Genomic DNA, 22,506 nt, shown 5'->3' with positions numbered 1-22,506 from the left:
CGTGGGGCTCTGCTACCTACTGTTTAGAGGCCCAGTCACTGCAAGGTTACATGTTAGCTTGTAGATTTTGGCCTCATAGAACAGATGACTGCAAAGATTATAATTTCATCATTCTGTAGGGTCTCAAGCAGTTTTGTTATCCTAACATTCTTTTTTAAAAAAGTGCTTGTAAATATCCAGTTCCTCCTCAGATGCTTCTGGAAGCAGCTTTGCTACCTTGTGGGCTCTGTCACTAATGAGTAAAATAAATCTCTGACACATGCTCAGCTTATGCTGTAGAAGAGTCATGGTTTTAGCTCCTTGACAGTGAGATTGCACAAGGCCCAAAGAGAAATGTCTACCTGCTTTTATGGCTCCTCTTCATCCCAGTTACCTGGCACTCTTTAAGAAATGGTCCCACAGGAAAAGGCACCCTCTGGTTTGATGTGCCAAAGAGAATGCATGGGACCCAACTTGTTTTGACATCTGCCTTCTTTTACTTCTGTTCTTCCCTCTGCCCTGGTCCCAATCCCCAGCCCACCTTTGTTTTTTTTTTTTTCTCTTTTTTTTTTCAATGTTTATTTATTTTTGGGACAGAGAGAGACAGAGCATGAACGGGGGAGGGGCAGAGAGAGAGGGAGACACAGAATCGGAAACAGGCTCCAGGCTCTGAGCCATCAGCCCAGAGCCCGATGCGGGGCTCGAACTCCCGGACCGCGAGATCGTGACCTGGCTGAAGTCGGACGCTTAACCGACTGCGCCACCCAGGTGCCCCCCACCTTTGTTTTTTAAGATACGCAATTATATTCTGTCTCCAGGACCTATTTGGAAATTACCCATTGTCCCTTTGGTCTTGTTTTCACTGCTATTGATTTGAATGACTCATGGATGTGACGGCTGAAGACAGATTGGCTTGCAGCTCCAGTGAGAAGAGAACAGTCAGCAAACTCATGAACCATACATCTGTCAAAGGCTTATGGGGCCAGGAACCCTGCTGGGCCTCTGAGGACAGGCAGGTCACATCCTGAGGATCTAGTGAGGATGCCCATAGACAATTCCTCATACAATTCCATGAGGACTATAAAGTGGGGTGAGTTCTTTATTCCATTTCTCAGATTAATTTTTGACTAAGTGAAGGAATTTTACCTTGAGTCATTTAAAGAAATTTATTAAGTGCCTAATAAATGCACAACACCATTTCAGTGCTGATAGAAATACAAAAGAAGTGAAAGATGAGTAAGCCACTGTCCCTGGGGCCTTACCATCTAGTTGGAAAGACTGTCAGAAGCATGTAAAAAACTGAAATAACAATGCCCGGCACAGTGTGATTAAGAGCTAAAGAACAGACGAGAACAAAGTCATGACAGATCCAAAGGGGGTGAAAGAAACGAAAGCCAGGGAAGCTTCAAGGGGAAGCTAGAGTTTGATGCGGGTCACAAAGATGATACAGATTTAAACACAGGGGGAGCAAAACAGGAGATCTGCTCAGGGAGGGGACAGTGGAGCAAAGGCTCGAGTTAAAGTTGAGCCTGGGCTTTTGGGCGATGCACAGAGCCCTGTGCTTCCCCATGGGATGGGTGGGGTGAACCTTGGATGGTCAGCAGATGGGTGGGGTGAACCAGATTGTGGTGAACCTTGGGTGGTCAGCTGATGGGAGCTCACCCCACAGCACCTTGCTGCCCCAACTTAGCACCAGCATGGTGAGTATCACGGGAGCTAGTCAGAGCTTCAAACTCAGTCCCCACCCCCACCCACTGAGTCTGAATCTCATTTTCACAGGACCCCAGGTGGTAAAATTAGAATCTGAGAAGTACTGGTGCAAACTTCCAGTTGTAAAATAAATAAGTCATAGAGGTGAAAAGTCCCACAGGGTGAATGTAGTCAATAATATTGTAATAAGGTTGTATGGTGACAGATGGTGGCTATACTTACTGTGGTGAACACTACAGAACGTATAGAATTGTCCAGCCATATGTTGCACACCTGAAACTAATGTAACATTGTATGTCGACTATACTTCAGTTGAAAAAAAAAAGAATCTAAGAAGTAATTCCTTAGGATGTGAGGAGCCAGGAGCAGGCACTACATGGACACGCCTGGACAGGCCCTTAGGAGCCAGGTCAGCGCTGGGAGGTTGAGTGAGTGTGGTCAGCCCACCCACAGCAGTGAGCCCAGGAGTCAGGAGTGGTTCTAAGGGAAGAGAGTAACCCAGGAGGAGCAGGGCTTCTGCTAACAACTGAGGTTCTGTGAACCTTCCAGTTTCTCCTTATTCCGGAGACAGGAAGAGGACCCAGCGAAACAAACAGAAAAACCATGAGAGAAAGAAGAAAAACTAGAACAATGGTTACTTGCAGGTTTCATTAAAAGAAATTTTACTAGAATTTCCATAAGCCTAGAATTTCAAGTTCAGAAAACACACTTTAATTTGTTAGTGGCATCAAAAAAAGCAGGCTCGCTAAACAATAAACTCCTCTTGGGAATATTCTACAAGACCGAACAAATACAAATAATAGATTTGCTAATTTTTTTCTTTCCCTGTGGACTGAACTACTGTTCAGTTAAACACACTAACTTGTAAAAGACTTCCAGAGATCACAGTAGGGCCTGGACTTCCTGCCCACCTTCCATGTTGCTGATGGAGAGACAGGAGGGAATGATGTCTCAGCAGTGAGTGACAGTCCAGGCAGGAGTGGGATACTCCTAGGATACCCTTCACCACATCAAGCTTGATCCCTGGTATGTCACATCTGGGCCACATACTGGGCACTTAGGTCTTAGGGTGCTGTTTACATTTTCATGCTATGTCTTCCTCTCCAACTAGATTCTTTGCTCTTTGGGGGTGGGAATTATCCTTGTACTTCTGCACCTTTGTCCCAGCAACGAGAAACTTGCCACTCAAAGTGTAGTCCTCAGAATGCATTGTATTACCTGGGAGTTTGTTAGGGATACAGAATTTGAAGCCTCACTCCAGACCCACAGCATCAAAATCTGCATTTTAACCAGATCCCCAGGTGATTCGTGTACCCATCAAAGTTCAAGGTTATGACTCTAAAACAATAGTCCTCAATCCTTCCTGCACAATGGTATCACGTTGGGGTGGGTATTTTAAGACCGTGGAGCTCCTGGGCTCCACCCCAGATCAATTAAAGCTGAATTTCTTGGGTGGGTTCCAGGCACCAGCATTTTTTAGAAGCTCCCCAGGTATTCCAGCATGAAGACAGGAATCAAGAAGAGAGCTAGACACAAAGTAAGAACTGAATAAATGTTTAGTTAATGAATACATAGAATGAATGAATGATAGGGCATGAGGGCTTAGGAGAGGTTCTGAGACATCTAGTCAGCTCTCTGATTTTACAGAAGAAACAGAGGCCTACAGATTTGAAGTGATTTGCCCAAGGTCACATAGTAGCCAGAGACAAGCTAGGATTAGAAATCAGGTGTCTGGTTTAGTACACGTACACAAACTCTGACACTGCCTTTCGAAGGTGGAGCCTAATTTCCCTCCCTGTGAGTATGGGTTGGTCTTAGTGACTCACTTCCAACCAGAAGAAAAAGCAGGAGAGATTGTGTGCTGCCTTAGAGACTGGGTCATAAAAGGCACTGTAGCTTCCTGCTTGCTCTGTCTTGGATCGCTCAGCTGCCATGTCATGGGAACACTCCAGAAGCCTGCGGAGAGGCTCACATGGTGAGCAACTGAGGCCTCCTGCCAGCAGCCATGCAGATGAGCTTCCTTAGAGATGGCTCCTCCACCTCCATCAAGCCCTCGGGTGGTACAGCCCCAGCCGACTGCAACCTCATGAGACTCTGAGCCAGAACCACCCAGCTGAGCCACTCCCTGACCCTGACCCTCAAAATGGTGTGAGATGGCAAAGGTCTATTGTCTTAAGTTGCTAAGTTTTGGGGTCATTTGTTTTACTTCACCTTTGAGTCCTTTGCTATTTCAGCCACACATCTGGCGAAACATCCATGTGGCATCAGGTTCTGTTCCATAGAACTTAAATAGAAATGCTGACCCCAGTTTTTTAGGAGCTTAGGGTTTAAAGCAGACAATGACAATGAAATCTAAACACAGAGGGAGGCAGGGCATGGCACAATGTGGTCATGGCACAGACACAGTCATGCTGTGGTCCCCACTCCTTTCTGGAAGCCCCTCAGGCATCTGCCGTGCCCTTCTGGCTGGCTTCCATGCGAACATCCCAGCCACTGCCCTTTCCAGCCCTGCCAGGCTGCAGGAGGGCTGGGGGCAGGGCTGGGTCAGGCTGAGGCAGCTTTGGAAAACACAGCCACAACCTTGGTTCAGAAACAGGATGTCTGCCCTGCATTCCAAGAGTTAGCAGAGGCAGTGTCTGCATAGGGTGGATGGAGTTTTCTCCTACTCTGTCTGTCTTGTAGCCATGGCTGTGATTGCACTGGAGTGGCAACTTGTCTGGCTAATTTGAAAAGCAAACAAACAACACCCAGCTGATTTGTTAATGACCAGACAATGGCCGGTGGCCCAGAAACTAGATTCTGAGACTCAGAAAGGGTGTGAGAAAAGGTGGTGGATGCAAGGCTGTGTCTGTGCCTCTTCTTCCATCCATACTCCCTGACCTCTCCTTGGCTAGCAAGATTCTTCCCTGTGCCTTCATGAGCTTTCTAAGCTAGGCATGCCCAGAACACTGCAATTTATTATTTCCTATGAGAATGCTTCACCAAGTATTCACAATGCCACCTCCCTGCCCTGCATGAAAACAGGCCAAGGGAAATGGGATTGTTCCTCCCAGCAGTGGCCAGAGGAGTCAGGTGGTAGGGTAAGAACAGCAGCTGGTAGCCCTGTCCCCACAGCAGCTCAATCTCGAGGAATCCCCAGAGCCTTCTAGTGCCCAAGGGTGTCTTGCCCTGAACCCTGGCAGTGAGTAGAGCCCCTGACTCTGCTTTGTACTAGAATAGTCCTAGCCTGCAAGCAGTGGCTCCTAGAACCACATGCCTTTCCCCCTCCACCTGCCAAGGTACTGGCTGCCTCTGAGGAAACAAAATGAAGAATGCATTCTCCAAAGAGCCAGTTGGGGAGCCCAGGGCTGCATTCATAACATGGCTCGTTCATGATGGACTCCAAACACTGCAAACTGCTTGGCTTGCAGCCACAAGCTTGGCTTTCCATATCCTCATAAGAAAAACATCGCAGGATTCTCAAAGGCCCTTTAACACTGGGCTCTCATGGACACTCTGCTGGTCTCTGGTTTTATGAAACTAACTTAATGACTTTTCCTGGGGTTCAAGATCAGGCCCCCAGGATATTTTCAGCACAAAGTTCTTATCCATCATCAACTAAGTATGGAGCTGTAAGCCTCAGCTTTGTTCACAAAAGGCTTAACATTCTATCTCTAGGAGACATAGACCTTCTTGTATGTTCATTTTCCAAATAGGAATGATAAAAATGAAAGGTGTCACATATTGATGGTGGATTATAGGTTAGATAAAGAGGTATCCTCTTTGCAAGCATTATTTCAATCCTTAAACCATGAAAAGTAGACATTACTCCCATTTCACTGACAATGAAACAGACTCGGAGGGGAGAAGGAACTTAATGTTAAGTGGCAAAGGTGGAATTCTAGGTCTTTCCACCATGTGCGCTGCCCCACCAGGCATGCGCTGAACACATGCAGCTTGCAGGATTCTGGTGGAGATCCAGAAGTTCTTGGAGGCAGAAACCCAGTCATTTTGCAGCCTCCCACATGAGGACCACCTTCACAGTTGGCCTGGAGAACCAGAGCCCATCCCTGAATCTGCTTTTCCTCAGAGTCCACCTCTCAGTGCAAGGACACTGCCTACAGAAGTTAGGCTGTCTTCAGGGGACAAGGGATGGGCCAGCACCCCAAGAGCTGTAACCTTCCCAAAGTCTGAGGTGCTGGGGTGGGGGAAGGGGGTCTGAACCCAGGGATGGGCCTTACATTAGTCTGATACATTTATCACAACTGATGAGCCCATAGTAGCACATGATAAGTAACCAACATCCACACATTAATTTTTCCCTAATGTCCTTTCTCTGTCCCAGGATGCCATTCAGGACACCACATTACAGTACATTTAATCTCCACATCACCTTAGGCTCCCCCAGGCTGTGATAGTTTCTCAGACTTTCACTGTTTTGATGACCTTGACAGTTTTGAGGAGTGTTGGTCAGGTGTTCTGTAGAATGTACCTTAATTGGGGCTCATTCCATGTTTTTCTTATGGTCAGACTGGGGTTATGGGTTTTGGGGAGGAAGATCACAGCAGTAAAGTGTCCTTTTCATTACATCATGTCAGGTGTACATAGTGCCAATATAATGTGTCACGGTTGATACTGACCTGGAGCCTGACAGGCCTTTCCATTCTAAAGTTACTTTTCTCCATTTTCAGTGTCCTGTTTGGACTCTGGGTGACTGCTGACTATGAGCTCCACTCTAAGGGGGTGGGGAGTTGTTCTCTACCTCCTTGAGAGGTGAGTGTCCACACAAACTATTTCAAATTCTTCTGTATGGAAGATTTGTCTCTTGTCTCTTCCTTCCTTCCTTCCTTCCTTCCTTCCTTCCTTCCATCCATTATATGGATATTTATTTTAGGATGCATGGATATTTCTTTTACATTTTGGATTATAATCCACTACTATTTTATTCATCACTCAGGTTACTCCAGCTCTGGTGACTGGGAGCTCCTGAATATTTCTGAATATTCTCTGAGTTGAAAAATGATTCCAGATATTATGAAGGACTTGTCACATCTGACAGTTCCCTCTTCCAATACCTGCTTCCTCAACTTCAAGACTCACATTTACCTTCTCATTGAAAGAGTCTTTCTTGTTTCCATTGCTGAAAAAGCCTGCAAAACTCTAATTAATACAAGACTTCACAACTGACAGTGGCAACAGGCTTCAGAGTCTGCGAAAGGCCAGTATAGGTTTTCTGGGCCTTAGCACAGCTCCTGCTTAGAGGGAAAAACCATCATTTGTTTCTTCTTTTCTTGCTTAATCTCTCATTCATGCAAATAATCACTTTCTAACTTTTATTAAATGCAAGACATCATACACTATGATAGATTAGGGTTTAATAGTATGTGTTTATTCTTATACGTAGACAGGATTTGTGGCATCTATGGATAAAATGAGACCCTTCAAGGAGCCTATTTCTAATAGAAGACCCCCAACCAACCTCATCCAACAGAACTGGGTGGGATGCAGTCATTTTTCTTCTCATGGAGGGCATCTACACAGGGAAGCACAAGGGCTGGCCCTGCATGGGTTGTGCCTCTGGGTAAGGCCTGCTAGGGTGCTGCCTTCACTGGGAAATATCTTTTAGGAACCCATAACTAGTCTTTGAAGTACAAAAGGATACAGAAAGGGTAAGGGAGTAGTGCTTTAAGGGATAAAATATACTATCCAGGCCGAGAATGCCCGGTTGTACCTCTCTGGCTCCCAACAACCATAATCTTGTTAGGTGGCCAGGTCTCTCTTTAAGTCTAATTAAATACAAGAAACTCATTTTAAAAAAGCTCACAAAAAATATTGAAATTGGCAGGTTCTGGGTATCTTTGCTAATCAGCATGTTTAAAAGATTTTTTTTAAAGACTCAGAATGTCACCATGTATTTCTAAAAAGTAGGCCTCCAGGGGATCTTCATGTTTATGGAAAGCATAGATCCTCCTAATAGTTGCTGAGGCTGATGGCACTGAGAGAAGCATTTTTTTGTGTGTTACTTTGTTTTTACAGTGCTTTTTATAAATCATAAGTTTTAACCATTAAAATATTAAAACTAACTTGTTAGCATCTGAGATGTAGTGAAGTATGGTCAGAGGAAACAGGTTTTGAAGCAAATGCCAAACTGCCCGATATGGAGAGTTTCAGTATGGATACAGTCTATCAGTAAAGCCAGAGAAAATACTTAGAAAAATCCATTCTGAAAGCAGGAGGGCATCAATGAATGTGTTAGCACAACTGCAAATTTGGTTAAATGAAACCCAACAGGAGAATAATCCACACAGAACGAAGGAAGCAGCTAATGTAAACTCAAATGAATACAATTTGAAAGTTTTCTAAAATGAAACCATTAACTCTCAAGAGTTTTCAGCAGGGGGCAGGGGGCAGGGGTGCATAAGGAGCAGATGGTCCATTTCCAGTGAGGGCTCAGGTGTCTATTCAGTAAGCAGAGAAGTGCCAGCTCCAAAGATGTTCAGTGTTGTAGAAAATGAGATTCACTTAAAACTCAGATGCTAAACCACCCAGTGAAGCTGAGGACCTCCCTCTGCCTTTCTTCACCACGCCTTCCAAGTATCTAACACACATAAGGAATGGACCTCTTGCCATTAGTTAAGGGAGAATATGCAGCTTAGACCCCAGATGTGCAGGAAATAAAGGTATCACCGTTCCAGGTTTGCTGCCTCCATCTGGTGAAACTCGGCCCCTCTGACCAGCTCCTTTGCTGGTGCCCACACCAGGCAACTTCTGCCCCTCACTCTTCCACCCCTAGCCTGGTCTAGGCCTCATCCCGAGCTCTCATGGTTGTTGCATTTCACTCTCTTCTCTCAAAGACACACACACACACACACACACACACACACACACACACAAACACGCTCCACAGGTACCCCAGAGCAGCTGAGGAGGGCGCCAGGGGCTGGGGGGCAGCGATAGTGAAGCCTCGCCCCACCTGGGAATTCTGAGGCAGGGACTGCATGATTCAGTGGAGCTGTTTATCCAAACCAGGACAAATGAAGAATGTGCAAAGGGAAGGATGGGAAAGAAGCCCCAGGAAGTGGGGAGATGTCAGATGGCAAAGCTGCTGAGACCCGGACACTGTGGCTCCACCCAGGGTTCGATGAATTATGTCAAGAACTGAAGACCCAGGGGAGGGCTTGCAGATTTCAGGCAATAGCAGTCAACAGGTGAAAAGACAGGTAAGTCTGGGAAGGCAGACCTGTGGTCCTCTTTGCCCTGCTCTCAGTTCTAGAATGACTGGCCCCTCAAACAAAACTTTTTCATCTTGATCATCTGGCATGCACCATGTTTCCTGATGGGCTCCTGACTGGTCTCTGATGGCAGAATTTGGGGAGGCAGGGTGGCCCGTGGGTCTGTGGGGCAGGGGCAGGTGGGGAAGGGACTGCAGCCCCAACACCTGTGACAAAGTGTGATAACTTGCATCCCCCCCTGTGCCCCCCAGCCTGCAGTGCACGTGCATGATAATGCACACACCTGTGCTGAGTAGTGCCAGTGCTGCAAGGCTGCATGGGTGGGTGTGGCCTGGAGCATGGGGCACTCCCTGCTTTCTGGGTTCCTCACTGGAAACTCAACTACGGCCACTCCTCTTAGTTGTTATTTAACCTCTGCTCAGTTCATCGTCTCCCCTATTTGCTTCGCTGATTCCACACTGAGCTGCAATGAGAAACTCCCAGGAAGTCTCCTGAGAGTCACATCCTGAAACCACAGCAGGGGAGGGGAGAGTGAAACCTACCTTGTGAGGCTGCAAAGAGCAGAAGGAAATTCCCATTCCCAGGTTGGGCAGGCATGCCTGCATCTGGTCTCAGCAGCGATACATGCTTCTAAATGAGATTCTAACCTTGATTGCCTACCAACTTCTGGGCTCATGTATGATGATCCCTAGGTTACATTATGTGTATAGTGAGTCATCTAGTGACTGATGCTAAAAACAGGAGTTTTGGGGTGGGAGCACTCTTTTAGTCTGAGTTGAGCCAGGGAGGGTTTCTGTGATCAGGTGACTTGTTAGCAGAGACCTGAAGGGGATGAATGAAACAGAGATTCTGGGTAAGAACATTCTGGGGAGAAAGAAGAGCAGGCGCAGCATGTTGTGGCTTATGTGAGGAGCAGCAGGAAGGCCACTGTGGCCCAAGTGTGGTCAAGGTGTCACTGATAGCGGTGGCCAACCAGACACCACACCCCATGGAGCTCACAGACCCTGCCCTGTCCTCTGAGTAGCTGCTCCTTAACTGCAGGGCCCCAGGAGTATTCTGGATACTGGCCAAATTCATAGGTTGTTCCTATCACACCTCAGATGGACTTGGCCTTCATCAAACCACTGTGAATGACTGATAAGCAGAGATCTAGCTGCCACATTAAATTCGGCCCATGAGTACATGCAGAGCATTGACAAGACTTACAGGTGCCCCTTCTTGTTCTAAAAGCTCTGCCTGCCTCGATTCACTTCTTTCTGCACAATGATCCCATGAGCCGAGTACTGTTATCCTTTCTCAGGTAACTGACACACATTACCCAACAACAAATGTCCACAATCCCATCACCAGCACACGGAGGAGCCAGGACTTGGACCCACAACCACTGGACGCAAGAAGCTGTGCTCTGGCCCACACTTCCACATGGCCCCTGGCCTCAGCATCCTTCCTCAAGCCAGGTCACCTCCTATGGCTGTGCCCACCTCCCATGGTGTGTCCACTTCCGTATGACCCCAATAGGACAGGTTCAGTCCAACATCACAGAAGAAAGGCCTCTGAAGTTAAAGTGGATCTGGCTTGTCTCAGGTCTCCTACAGTTCTGACACTGCCATTGTGAGGACAGAGGCTTCCTGGTTTGCTGTTGGTCTTAAGGGCTGGAAAGAGAGATTCTGTTTTCTTCTCCAGCCCCAGCATCCTGCTGCCTCAAACAACATGTGCACAGACTCTGGGCCCAACCGGCAGGGCTATCTGCAAAGGGATCTGGGCAACTCAAAATATCTAGGATTTTAGACATCTGCCTAGGTAGAAATCATGTTCTACGTCTGAAAGTTATGATATAAAGTTACATTTCAATATAATTTGCAACAGCTCAACCCAGATCTGATCTTTGAAGGAGTCCATAGAAAAGGCACCAAGTTGAGGTTTGTGAACCTGGGCTGAAATGTCACTTACCAGGAGGGAGCTCTTGGGCAAGTCACCTCACCTCTGTGACACTGTGATGATAATTTCTACTTCTTAGCATTGTTACACAGGTTAAATAAAATGCGAATGTGAAGGTAGTAAGTGTTCCATAAAGGATGGTTTATATAAACATTTACTGAGGGCCTACTGTGTGCCAGGCACATGCTAGGTGCTAGAGACCATAGGTGGGCTCCCTATGGAGATATTCTCCTGGCCTCAGAGAGCACCATTCAGTGCAACTCTGGAGACAGCCCCTGAACACATGATTTCAGTGCAATGCAATGTGGGAAGCACTGTGTATTTCCATTTCTTATATGAATTGGTCTATTTGTGTGTGAATATGTGGCTATTTGTCCTTCTTCTTCCTTTAATACAATGGGCTCTAAGAACAGGAGCCAGGTCTTCTATTTCCTTCAGATCTTCTTTAAAAACCCCAAGCAAAGTTTGTAGCCTGTTAAATTATGGCAAATGCTGTGGCCTTTCTAATTTAAGAAGGAAAACCTCCAGGGAGGCCCTGGGGAAGTATTGTTCAGGCCACCAAGGCAAACAGGAAAGATGCTCCCCAAATCCACCATCCACTTTACACACAGGGAGCCCAAGTCCTTCTGACTAGAACCCAGTGGGGTGGGCAGAAGGATGCTCAGCCCGAAGGAGACCTGCACCTCCAGAGGCCCCTGCTTTTATTTAATTGATGCAGGAGGCAAACAGCTGGTTCTTCAGTGAACAAGGGACATTGCATTTATCAGTGTCTCAATTCTGTTTATTCTGTAAACATAAGGAGGAGCTCCACATTCTACTATTCTTAGTTTTGCAATCCTCACAAAATAAATATTTGCCTTCAAAAGCAGCAACTGTGATAATCATCAGGGTAATATTCTCAAGCGCCGCTTCCCTCACACACGCCAGTTGCAGAAGTCAGAGAGCTGTGTGTGGTCTGTTTGCATAATGAATTTCATGTGGAAACCTCATGCTGGAAACCAACTGGCAGCGATGGTGGTGGAAGTTTGGTCTCTTGGTTCTCAGACTTGACTCAAAACCGAGTGTCCCGAGTCACTGGAATGTCCCTGCCTTGGTTTCTTCTGTCCATAAAATGAGGAGTAAAATTGCTTAAATGAGTGCTGTTGGGAGACCAAGACACTAGCTCACATCACAGTGGTTGTAGGAACAGGGCTGGTTCCTGCCAGAGGCCACCTGGATAGATCAGATGTCTGCTGCGTGTTCACATATCTCAAGGATGGGTCTCTCTCTCCCCATCTCTGCAAGAATGAGCTAAACTCCAAAAGGGGTTCTGCTGAAATTCCCTTAAAATCTTCTAATTTAAATGATACTGGAGATTTTATTGCCCAGGAAGGAATCCATCAAGCAGAAAACCATCAAGCAGAAGTCTACCAATGCACAGTTGCCTTGTGCCATTTACAAATGCCACCCTGCCCAGCTGCCTGGCGCCTTCTTTGGCTTGCACTCTTCCCAGATGCTGGCTTTCTGCAGATTGTGGAGCATCTAAACAGCCACATCCCCAAAGCGTCCATTCTGATGGATTTTCTTCATTATGGACAGGAAGGTTTAGGAACAGCCATTTCTAGCCATTATTAAGGACTAAATCTTAAAGAAAATGAACCTTGAAAGCCCTCTGAGGTGCTTTTAAGAAAGTGCAGTGCATTTCAGTATATTTAAAGATTATGGTTTTTCTGGGCCAGAAGTAATGTTTGTTATGCAAGCGCACAAAGCCTCAATCAAAATATTAAACCATAAAACCATATTTGCCAGGTAAACAAAATCAGCCAAAGCAACAGATGTGTGCATCCCATCTGACCATCCTTTGTGTCTCGGGCCTCTCTGTACAGTATCAGGAGCCTGGCCAGATGCCACGACCCTGAGTCCACCCCCACTTCCTCCCTCATGACCCATCCATGTGCTCTCACTGCCCTGGGCTTCCCTGCGATAGGGTCTCTTCCTTTGGGCTGACCTTCCACCCTAATCCATCTTATTACTTGGAAAGAAATCAAACTTGCCAGGTGTTGGTGAGCCACCTGCTGCACAGGGCTGGGCATCCAGCGTTCTCCCCAGCTCCTAGGACCATGTGCAATGGACAAGAATAGCTCTGGCATGCCAAACTGGGTATGAAATTGATCTCTCAATTAGTTCCCCAACAGCATGCCCAGAAGAGGCTTCCTAACTGAATGTCAGTGCGCTGGGCTGTGCTATCAGAGCTTCTTGGCCTGCATACCTCCAACTGAGAAATGGGGTGAGTGGAGCTGGCTTGGGGCTCAGAGTTGGCTGTGGGAGGATCAGGTAGGGTGCAAAGAGGTAGGAGGCAATGTTGGACTCTATAAGAATGTTCAGTGTTTTCTTTCTAGTTTGAGACTTTAAAAAATGTAAGCATGCAGGCACCTGGGTGGCTCAGTTGGTTGAGCATCTGACTTTAGCTCAGGTCATGATCTCGTGGTTTGTGGGTTTGAGCCCTACATCGGGCTCTGTGCTGACAGCTCAGAGCCTGGAGCCTGCTTCAGATTCTGTGTCCTCTCTCTCTCTGCCCCTTCCTTGCTCACACTCTGTCTCTCTCTCTCAAAAATAAACATTAAAAAATTTAAAAAAATGTAAGCATGCGTTTCAAGTTGGAATCTTCAAAAATTTTCTCAGGAGGGGCCTGTTGTTTGTTAATTGCAATGGGAACAGATGTTGGATTGAAAGGAATCATCCTGGGGTGCCTGGGTAGCTCAGTCGGTTAGGTGTCCAACTTTGGCTCAGGTCATGGTCTCATAGTCTGTGGGTTTGAACCTCTGTGCTGACAGCTCGGAGCCTGGAGCCTGCTTCAGATTCTATGTCTCCCTCTAACTCTGGCCCTCCCCTGCTTATGCCCTCTCTCTCTCAAAAATAAATAAACAAAAAAAAAATTTAAGAAAGGGGTCATCCTACCACCCTGCCAAGTTTCTCCTGCTGACTGCCCCTTCTGCTTGCTCGTCAGCCAGACTGGCCCTCTCAGAAAGAGCACACCTGAAGACCTGACTCACGACAGGTGGAGGTGGGTTTCACAACATACCAACTGGCATGCTACGGGCACTGATGGTCCCAGAATGGCACAGGGCATGAATAATCACAGCTGAATCTCAGCACTGAGTTCATGTATGGTTTTCGTTGCCTTCCCATCTCCTGCCATGAAAACCCAGACTTCTTACCACAGTCTGTAGCCTGGCATGCTCTGACTCCTGGCTCTCTTCTCTCATCTCCTGTTTTTCCCACCTTTCCCTCTGCTGTAGCCACATTGCTTTCCTGCTGGTGATGGCATGTCTTGGGTTTGTCCCACCCCAGGGCCTCTGCTTGGTTTCCTCCCTCACTTAGGGTTTTACTCAGATAACATCTCAGGGGGCCCTTTCCCCCCAGTGCTTTCTCTCGGCTTGCCCTGATTATTTATTTCTTCATGGCATTGGATTTACCTGAAACTACATCCATGTTAATGTACTATAGCTTCCCTCTTTGCACTAGTATGTAAGCTCCATGAAACAGGGAATCTCCTGTCCTCACCCATGGTATTGTATATTAAAATCAACATGAAATCCTACCTTCATCTCTTTCTGTGCCTGACGTTTAAGAAATATGGAATTGGAAATATGGCAAAAAAGGAAATTTTAAGAGAAAAGATTTGGTACTCATCTGACAGTTGTCAAAAGTATGACACTGCCCCCCCCCTTCTCATCTGTTGTCTAGATCTACATGTCTTTCTTCATCTCCTAAGAAAGCACCTTTTGTCAGGATTAGAGTGTTGTCGGCAGAATTATCTCCCTATTCTTTTCAGGAGACTAATATCCTATTTCAGTATTTGGGTTCACCTCTTAGTAGCTTGTGTACAGCCACTTAGTGGTATCATTTAACAGTATCAATCTTAAGGGATCTAGAAATACCACAGCTAAGCTTGGCTTCCATGCACCCTGGGCCTCGTCACTACTAGTAATGACAACATGACTGTGGCTGTTACTCCTCTGCTTGCTGATTCCATTGGAACTCAGAAGCCAAGGCACCTTCCTGCCATGTGCAGAGTTTGATTTACTGGGTTGGGAAGTGACTGGGGATGATATAAGCTTGGTGGGTGGCACAGCTGTGGCTATCAACACACATGCATTTCCCTACACAAGGCTTATTACCACTCATCTACTTTCCACAGTGATCTGACTTGTTAGAAGTGGAAAACAAAGGCCTCCTGGTTAGTTACATGGGTAACAGTGTGTACAGACCTCTGGGCATTTCTGGGGGTGGGAAGCTGGGTAGAGGAGGCAGGGTCTCCAGCTTTGCCAGCATGTGTCTGTTCCACCTTGTAGCCAAACTGTGTTTAACACTTGTGGGCACCTACCCTTTAAGAAATCACACATGTCTCTGCACCCAGAGGGTATCTTTGTTAATTGGAATTTGTTTGCTTGTTGATTTAGGGTACTGTGATGTTGGGAAACCCCTTGCTCCTCACTGTGTGATTAGAACAACTAGTGGCCTTTCTTGGAAGGATCTCATTCATTCATTCATTCATTGGACATACAGCTAACCCTTGAACAATGTGGGGGTTGGTACACCAACCCCTGAGCAGTCAAAAATCCACATATAACTTTTGACTCCCCCCAAATTTAACTACTAAAAGCCTACTGTTGACTGGAAGCTTTACTGATAAGAAACACAGTTGAATAACATATTTTGTATGTTATATATATTATAGAGTGTATTCTTACAAAAAAAATAAGCTAGAGAAAATAAAATGTCATTAAGAAAATTCTGGAGCACCTGGGTGGCTCGGTCAGTTTAGCGTCCAACTTTGGCTTAGGTCATGATCTTACTGTTGGTGAGTTTGAGCCTCGCATTGGGCTCTGTGCTGACAGTTCAGAGTCTGAAGCCTACTTTAAATTCTGTGTCTCCCTATTCTCTGCCCTCCCCTGCTCATGCCTTCTCTCTCTCTCTCTCTCTCTCTCTCATAAATAAATAAATAGATAAGTAAATAAATAAATAAATGAAAATCCTAAAGAAAACACATTTACAGTACTGTACTGTATATATATATAAAATCCACATGTAAGTGGACCCATGCAGTTCAAACCTGTACTGTTCAAGGGTCAACTGCACTTTCACTGAGTATCCACTATGCTGGAAGAATTGAAGTCACCTCAGATTGTAGGTTCCCTTATTTGCTAGCAAATGAATGGCCCACCCTAATGCTAAGTCCTTGGGCAAAGCTTTTTCCTTGGCTTTCATTGTTCAGGGTCACCACCTTGGGCACTGCTCTGTGATGACCTCAGGGCAATGGTGAAAAACTAGTCCAGTCTCATTTGTTTGTACTAACAGGCCCAAATTCACTGGGATGCCTGAACCCCAAAGCCATTTATTCCTGGATTGGAGTACCTGAGACCACTGATATTTGGCTACATTTGTACTATATACAAACAGCAGCTTTGTATTTCTTACACCAATATTTCCTCTATCTCCAAGCCTTCACAGAGATGGCTCACAGCAATGGAATGTAGATTGCTTTCTCCTTTGCCCTGTCTCTGATGATGACAGATGCCAGCAAACAGTGTGGTGTGAGGGCTGGGATCTACAAAGGGCAGAATTTTGCTCCCGCTACCCTCAGGTTTACCAGGTGGTTGTCCCAGAACCTTCTCCACATGTCCTTACAGAGGCAAGCGTATCAGCCGCAGAGGCAGGGAACAGAGGTCTAGTCCCTGTCCTCCTAATTATAAGTTACACAGCATGATGCCCTGGGTTACTATTGGCATCACGATCATTAGAGGTTATATGGGGGTGAGCAGGTCACTTAACCTTTCTAAGGTTCCACCTCCTTATTCTGAAAATAGGGAAGACTTGTACGAAAAATGATTTGTAAAATGGTCTGGAAATGTAGGGCAGAAGTTAAACGATGGGACATCATTTTATTTTCCCTTCTTTATTCTTTCAGAAAATAATAATCAGAGATTGAATAAGAGTCTGCCCCAGTACATGAATTCAAGGCAGACTGCATGATACACTGTGATAGGCTGTGATACGCAGCATTCTCTGAGGCAGGGTTGGGGCTTCTGTTTCCTAATTGACCTAATGTGCTAAGTGAGCTTAATGTAAGTTAATTAATGATACTATTGGAGGGTAGAATCACCTAGGCAGAGCCTCAAACAGCATCAAAGTGAAGAGCAGGCAGGTGTTCTCTGGGATAATTAAGAAAACAAGGGCCCAGAGGAAAGCTGCCGAGAGGCTTGCAGGCAAGACACTGAGGAGGCCAGGGATTGTGAGATGGGTAGAGGGAGGGAAGGAAGGTGACGGGAGGGGCTGGCTTTTCAAATGCCATCCTGTTTATAGCTCCTGTGTTAGAATTTCAGATCTACCTGAGTCTTGGCAGCTGGGTTCCTGGGCATTTCCTTGAGAACAATTTCATTTTTTGGAAAACACAAAACTTACTCACCTGGACCTAGAAAGGAGACTCAGGTGATCTAGATTCTATCTTTGGTCTTTTGGGACCTAAGGAACTTTGATGAGAAGGTGCTTCATAGTTAAGAGTCAATTTGACTTGTACCATGTGAAATAGGGGGTAAGACCAGGGGGTAAGACTCTTACCTGTGGCAGGCACTGTGCTGGGTACGGGGACAGGCTGATGCTTAAGAAAGAAGGGTGAGCCCCTGACATTTCTGAGCTTTGCAAATATGTATCTTGAACAATATTAAAACCTTCTTTACTTTTAGAATCAGGTAATGCCAGAGAGTGAAAATCAAACTTTTCAGGGAAATTTTTTTTACTTTTCCTCCCAAAGACATGTGCTTCCAGGATTACCCTCCCACTGTACTGTCACAAATTAATATTCCTACATACAGCCTGCCTCACTGAAGGATGGGGAGAAAGTGCCATAGAAGCCCCAGCTGACTCAGCACGGAGCAGGGCCCCCAGTTTTCTCCTTCAGTGGGGAAGGGTACACATGGACAAATGCTAGTCTCCCAACTTTGATGAGTAACACTCTTTTTGGTGGACTTTGTCAAAAGGTAACTCTTACTGTTTTAAATGGCTACCCCTTTGAAATCTTACAGCATCAAGTCAGGCAAGAATATTCTCTATGTTAGCTATTTGAGTTGATTCCTTTCTCCTTAGTCCATTATAACTTTTTACCTTAATACTTTGAATTAGCTGCTGTTTTGTTCTTAGAGAGTGTCTCAGACATGTAACCTCAGAGCTACAGAGCAGTGGTGAGCCCGACAGCAGAAAAGCGGGGCCAACCTCCCCTCTCTGTCCTATACTCCAGCCATGTTGTATCCTGTGTCCCACCAACTCTCAAATGTCCCTACTGACGGGCTTCTGCTCTGTCACTCTGTCTCTACACTCTGGCACCTTACTGTTTTAACTGTCCCTCTTGGACCCCCAAATGCTGCCCTCCCAGTCAGCTGCCCCCTTTTGCTCTACCCTAACCTGTGAAGCCCCACCCCTCCCTCCCCCCCACCTCCCCAGGACAGGAGCAGTTGCTACAGGATGCTGGAGAATCAGAGCTGGCTCTTGTGCAGGAACCCAAACTACTCTGATCTGTCAGAGCACTGAGAAGAGAAGAGCCTCTTGGAAGGAAATGAATGCCTTAATCATCAGAAATATGTACTTTCCCCACTGCGCACCCGAAAACAGAGACATCTGAGACATCGGGTCTCATACTTGATTCAAAATCACACCTGGAAGGTCTCTTAAGGCACCATAGGTAACTTGGGGCGGGGATGCAGGTACCGAGCCCAGCTAAATCCCATCTGCTGTGTGTTCCCCATGAGCCCGGCTCAAGGGCAAATCTCAGAAACAAACTTTTCATGCTCTCTGGAGACACCCGTGGTCTTAGCAGCCAAAATCTTAAAGCCAGCGAAACACACACAGAGTTTGGCTTACGAACCAAATGTGCAACCAAGAGCAAAATGGGGTTTCTAATGTTTTTCTGAAAACAAAGGAACAATCTCAGGTCTTAGATTTGGTAGTGCAGACGCACAGTAATTGGTAAAGCTTGTTCAAACGCAACCCAAAAATGACGTGCATTTCAAAAATGCACTCAGGCCGTTTCTCAGCCGATGACACCTCAGTCTCAAACAGCCGAAGAGTTTAGAAAACCCAGAGAGAAGAACCAAGGCTTACCTGGACCCTGCTGGCGGGTCAGTTTCTAATCCAAGCAGAAGATGGTCTGTGGAGAAAGGCAGGCACGGTCCCGCCTGAGGCCACCAGGTTTCACAGGTGGCCGTCTGGCAGTGTTCTGAGAGGCAGGTGGCCAGCGACGCTGGAGGCCGGCAGAGCTGCCTGGGGCAACACACCTCTGTGCTGCCAGCCCCACTTTCCTTCTATTGCAAAGGACTGCCCGGGAACTCCTTGACTGCTCGTCCTGTCTGCGAGTGTGGGAACTTAGTCCTTGTGGAGGGGCTTTCCCTCACTGCAGACTCACCTGCACCATCTAGAGGCCTCTCCCAGCACTGAGATGCTGGTGCCTCACTCTGCAGGTTAGCCCCCTCTGCAGCCTGACTGGACACACACACCTGGCTCTTGACTTCCTGTCCTGAAAGACAGAAGTTGGAATTTGTAAAATCATTGATTTCTTTTTTTTTTAGAGAGGGACCCTTGCTTCCTTCAGAACAACTAAAGCCTTTGGACACTGGAGTGCCAAAAAACTAAATTAGCATTAAAATTCCATTAATGAAGACATCTTCACTCAAGGACCCCCCACTGAGATGGCCACAGGCATGGGTGCTACTGCATCCATTTGAGATATGTTCACATGTTTGTACACATTCCTGTCCTCCTCTCCCCTCCCCCCACACCTACAGCAGACTTTAAGTCATCAGATCCATTCTTTCTCTCCTGTCCCTGGACACCCCACCACCATATTCCCCAAGTAACCCCAGGTAGCCATATATATCCCATTAAACCCCAGATAGCTATATATACCCCCCCTTAAACTCCAAACAGCCACATATTCCCTCTTAAACTCCAGATATATACATATACTCCATTAAATTCCAGACAGCCACATATACCCTATTAAACTCCAGATAGCCACATTTACTCCATTAAACTCCAAAGAGCCATATATACCCCATTATACTCCAAATGGCCACACATACCTCATTAAATTCTAGATAGGCATATATACTCCATAAGACTCCAAACTGCCGTATACACCCCATTAAATGGCAGGCAAAAATACTCCATTAAACTCCCCATAGCCATATATACCCCATTAAATGCCAGATAGCTATATATTCCCCATTAAACTCCAGACAGCCACATTTACCCCATTAAAATCCAGACAGCCACAGATACCCCATTAAACTCCAAATAGCTACATATTCCCAGTTAAACTCCAGATAGCCACATATACCCATTAAACTCTAGACATCCACATTTGCCCCATTAAACTCCAGAGCCACATATATCCCCATTAAATTCCAGGTAGCCATATATACTGCATTAAAGTTCAGATAGCCATATATATACTCCATTAAACCCTAGAGAGCCATATGTACCCATTAAACGCTAGATAGCCATATATACCCCATGTAACTCCATATATCCTTCTTATATACAAGTATGAAAGACAACTTCAACTACCTCCATTTTGAAAGTACTGTCTGTACTTTCTAACTGATAAAATTCTCCTTTCCAGTGGATCTCTTAATTCAGGCAAAAGACCCTGTGGGCAAAGCACCCCCTGATGGGGACCAAAACTACTCCCTCAAGCTAGAAGGACTGTCCTAAGCCAGCAAGACCCCCCTGACTGACCCCAGGACAATGAAGGACCTGACCTTTACTGCCCACCTGCATGTACCCATCAACCCCTGTCCCACATTTTCCTTACATAAACCTGGATGTATTTTCAGCACTTTGGAGACAGTCTTGAGAAGTTAGCCTACTTCCCAGTGTTGGCCTCACTGAAATAAATTCATTTCTTGTGTCACTACCACTCCTGCCTCTGCCTTTGGATTTTGTCAGGAGTGAGTGGCAGAGCTTGGTCTGCTTAGGACCCCAAAGCCAGATGCTCTTGTACCCCTCCGCCCCAGCTACAAGCAGATCATCAGGAAGACATTTGAAACACAAACATTTTGAAAGGACACCGCCTTTCAGTGTCTGTCCATTCTTTCTCACAAGTTAATTGATTGGGAAAATCCCCAACATTTAAGAATTTTTCCTGACCTTCTGTTCCCCCAAAGCCACTAACATACAGAAGAACAGAACAACTTCTCGAGGCTCGATTTCTATATTCTGCCTTTCCATCTTGTCTCCATTTCCATCTCTACCCTGGATACATGCAATTTAATTCACACACGAGAAAGTAAAGAACTTAAGAGAGACACAGAGACCAAAATGTTTGGGACTTGCAGCGGGGGCTGGAATCATGAATTAAGACTCATTCTGCCTTCAGGGAGTTGGGTAGAACCATTACTTGACCAATGTCAATGGTTAATCCAGATTACATAGGTTCCCAAGTAAGAATTCCAACCTGAATGTTCAGGTTCAATCATTTATATATACCCATGTTGAACTCAAAGTGAGGGTTTGTGATAAATTGAAATTACTAAAAATTATTAAGTAGGAACCAACAAAATGAAAAGGAAGTAAGTATTCTGGGCTGATATCTTCTATTGACTTTTTAGCATGTTCATTTTGATAAGTGTGTTTGAGGATGGAGATTATTTTAGGTGTAACCATTTTCTATTGGAAATTAAATGGCAACTTTAAATTTATTAAAGAGAGAGGACACTGATATTGCCAGAAGACAGGAAAAAAGGAGAAAAAATCTGAACAGGCACTGAATATGGATGCTATAGCAGAAGTACAAAAAAGTTCTTTTTTACTCTTCTGAAAAATCCAAAACATTATGCCATTAAGAAAGGTTGTAGATGGTTACACTTGAAATGCTCATAGTCATCATACCCAAATGAAAATAAGTATACAAATTAATTCAGCTGATTAAGAGAAAGAAGGAAACAAGAGAGATTATTGCTTATCTTCATCATGTGAGGTCCCAGAGCTTTGAAGGTATGTCTTTTCTGTTTTGCACTTTTCTAAAAGACTGAGGGAGAAATCGCAAAAGGTTATCAGTAGTATTTCTCTAAATAAGAACATGAATCAAGACTGCAGACCACAGCTGGGTAAATGGGATCTTTTGGGGCTGTGGAAAATGGACGGTAATTTAGAGCACATGCTTGATACACATAATGGAACCCTGACCTGCCTGCCCTCCCCTTTCACTGAGCCATCACCGATGCAGCCAGGAACCCAGTGGATGGCCACAGCTTGCTTCAGGGGGCAGGTGCCAGCTCTCAGCACCAGGGATCTCTGGCTTTACAAATGATTGCAGAGATTCAGAAAACATGCATGGATTGGTGGGAATGATCTCAAAGATCAGATAATTAACCTGTGAGCAAAACTGAGCCCTCTCCTGGTTGTCACTAGGTGATGATCATTGGGAGAGCTTCAAGAGGACTCTTGATACCCACTCATTCTGTCAAAATAGCATTCATCTACAGGTAGCATGTGTTCAGCCATCATTTATTCATTTGGCAAGTGCATATGGCACACCTCTAGGAGCCAGGCCCTAAATGAGTGCTGGGATACCACAATGAGAAAGACGGTCAAATTCTATGTCCTCAAGAAGGTACCACAGAGGCAGAGGATA

General features: G+C 45.7%; 1 protein-coding gene across 5 annotated transcripts in view; it reads right to left on the bottom strand.

The window, feature by feature from the left end:
* EDAR (ectodysplasin A receptor) overlaps positions 1-19,215 on the bottom strand; it is an 89,100-nt gene extending 69,885 nt beyond the window's left edge. For all 5 annotated transcript variants that reach the window (XM_047854565.1, XM_047854567.1, XM_047854566.1 and 2 more), the window contains exon 1: positions 18,975-19,215. The gene's annotated coding sequence lies outside the window, so the exon portion shown is untranslated. The remainder of the gene's footprint in view (positions 1-18,974) is intronic.
* Positions 19,216-22,506: the final 3,291 nt, after the last annotated feature.

This window comes from Prionailurus viverrinus, chromosome A3 (assembly GCF_022837055.1).
Source record: "Prionailurus viverrinus isolate Anna chromosome A3, UM_Priviv_1.0, whole genome shotgun sequence".
In the NCBI taxonomy this organism is placed as follows: Eukaryota; Metazoa; Chordata; class Mammalia; order Carnivora; family Felidae; genus Prionailurus; species Prionailurus viverrinus.
The sequence above is the reverse complement of the archived record's forward strand: the minus strand, read 5'-3'. Positions and strand labels throughout refer to the sequence as shown.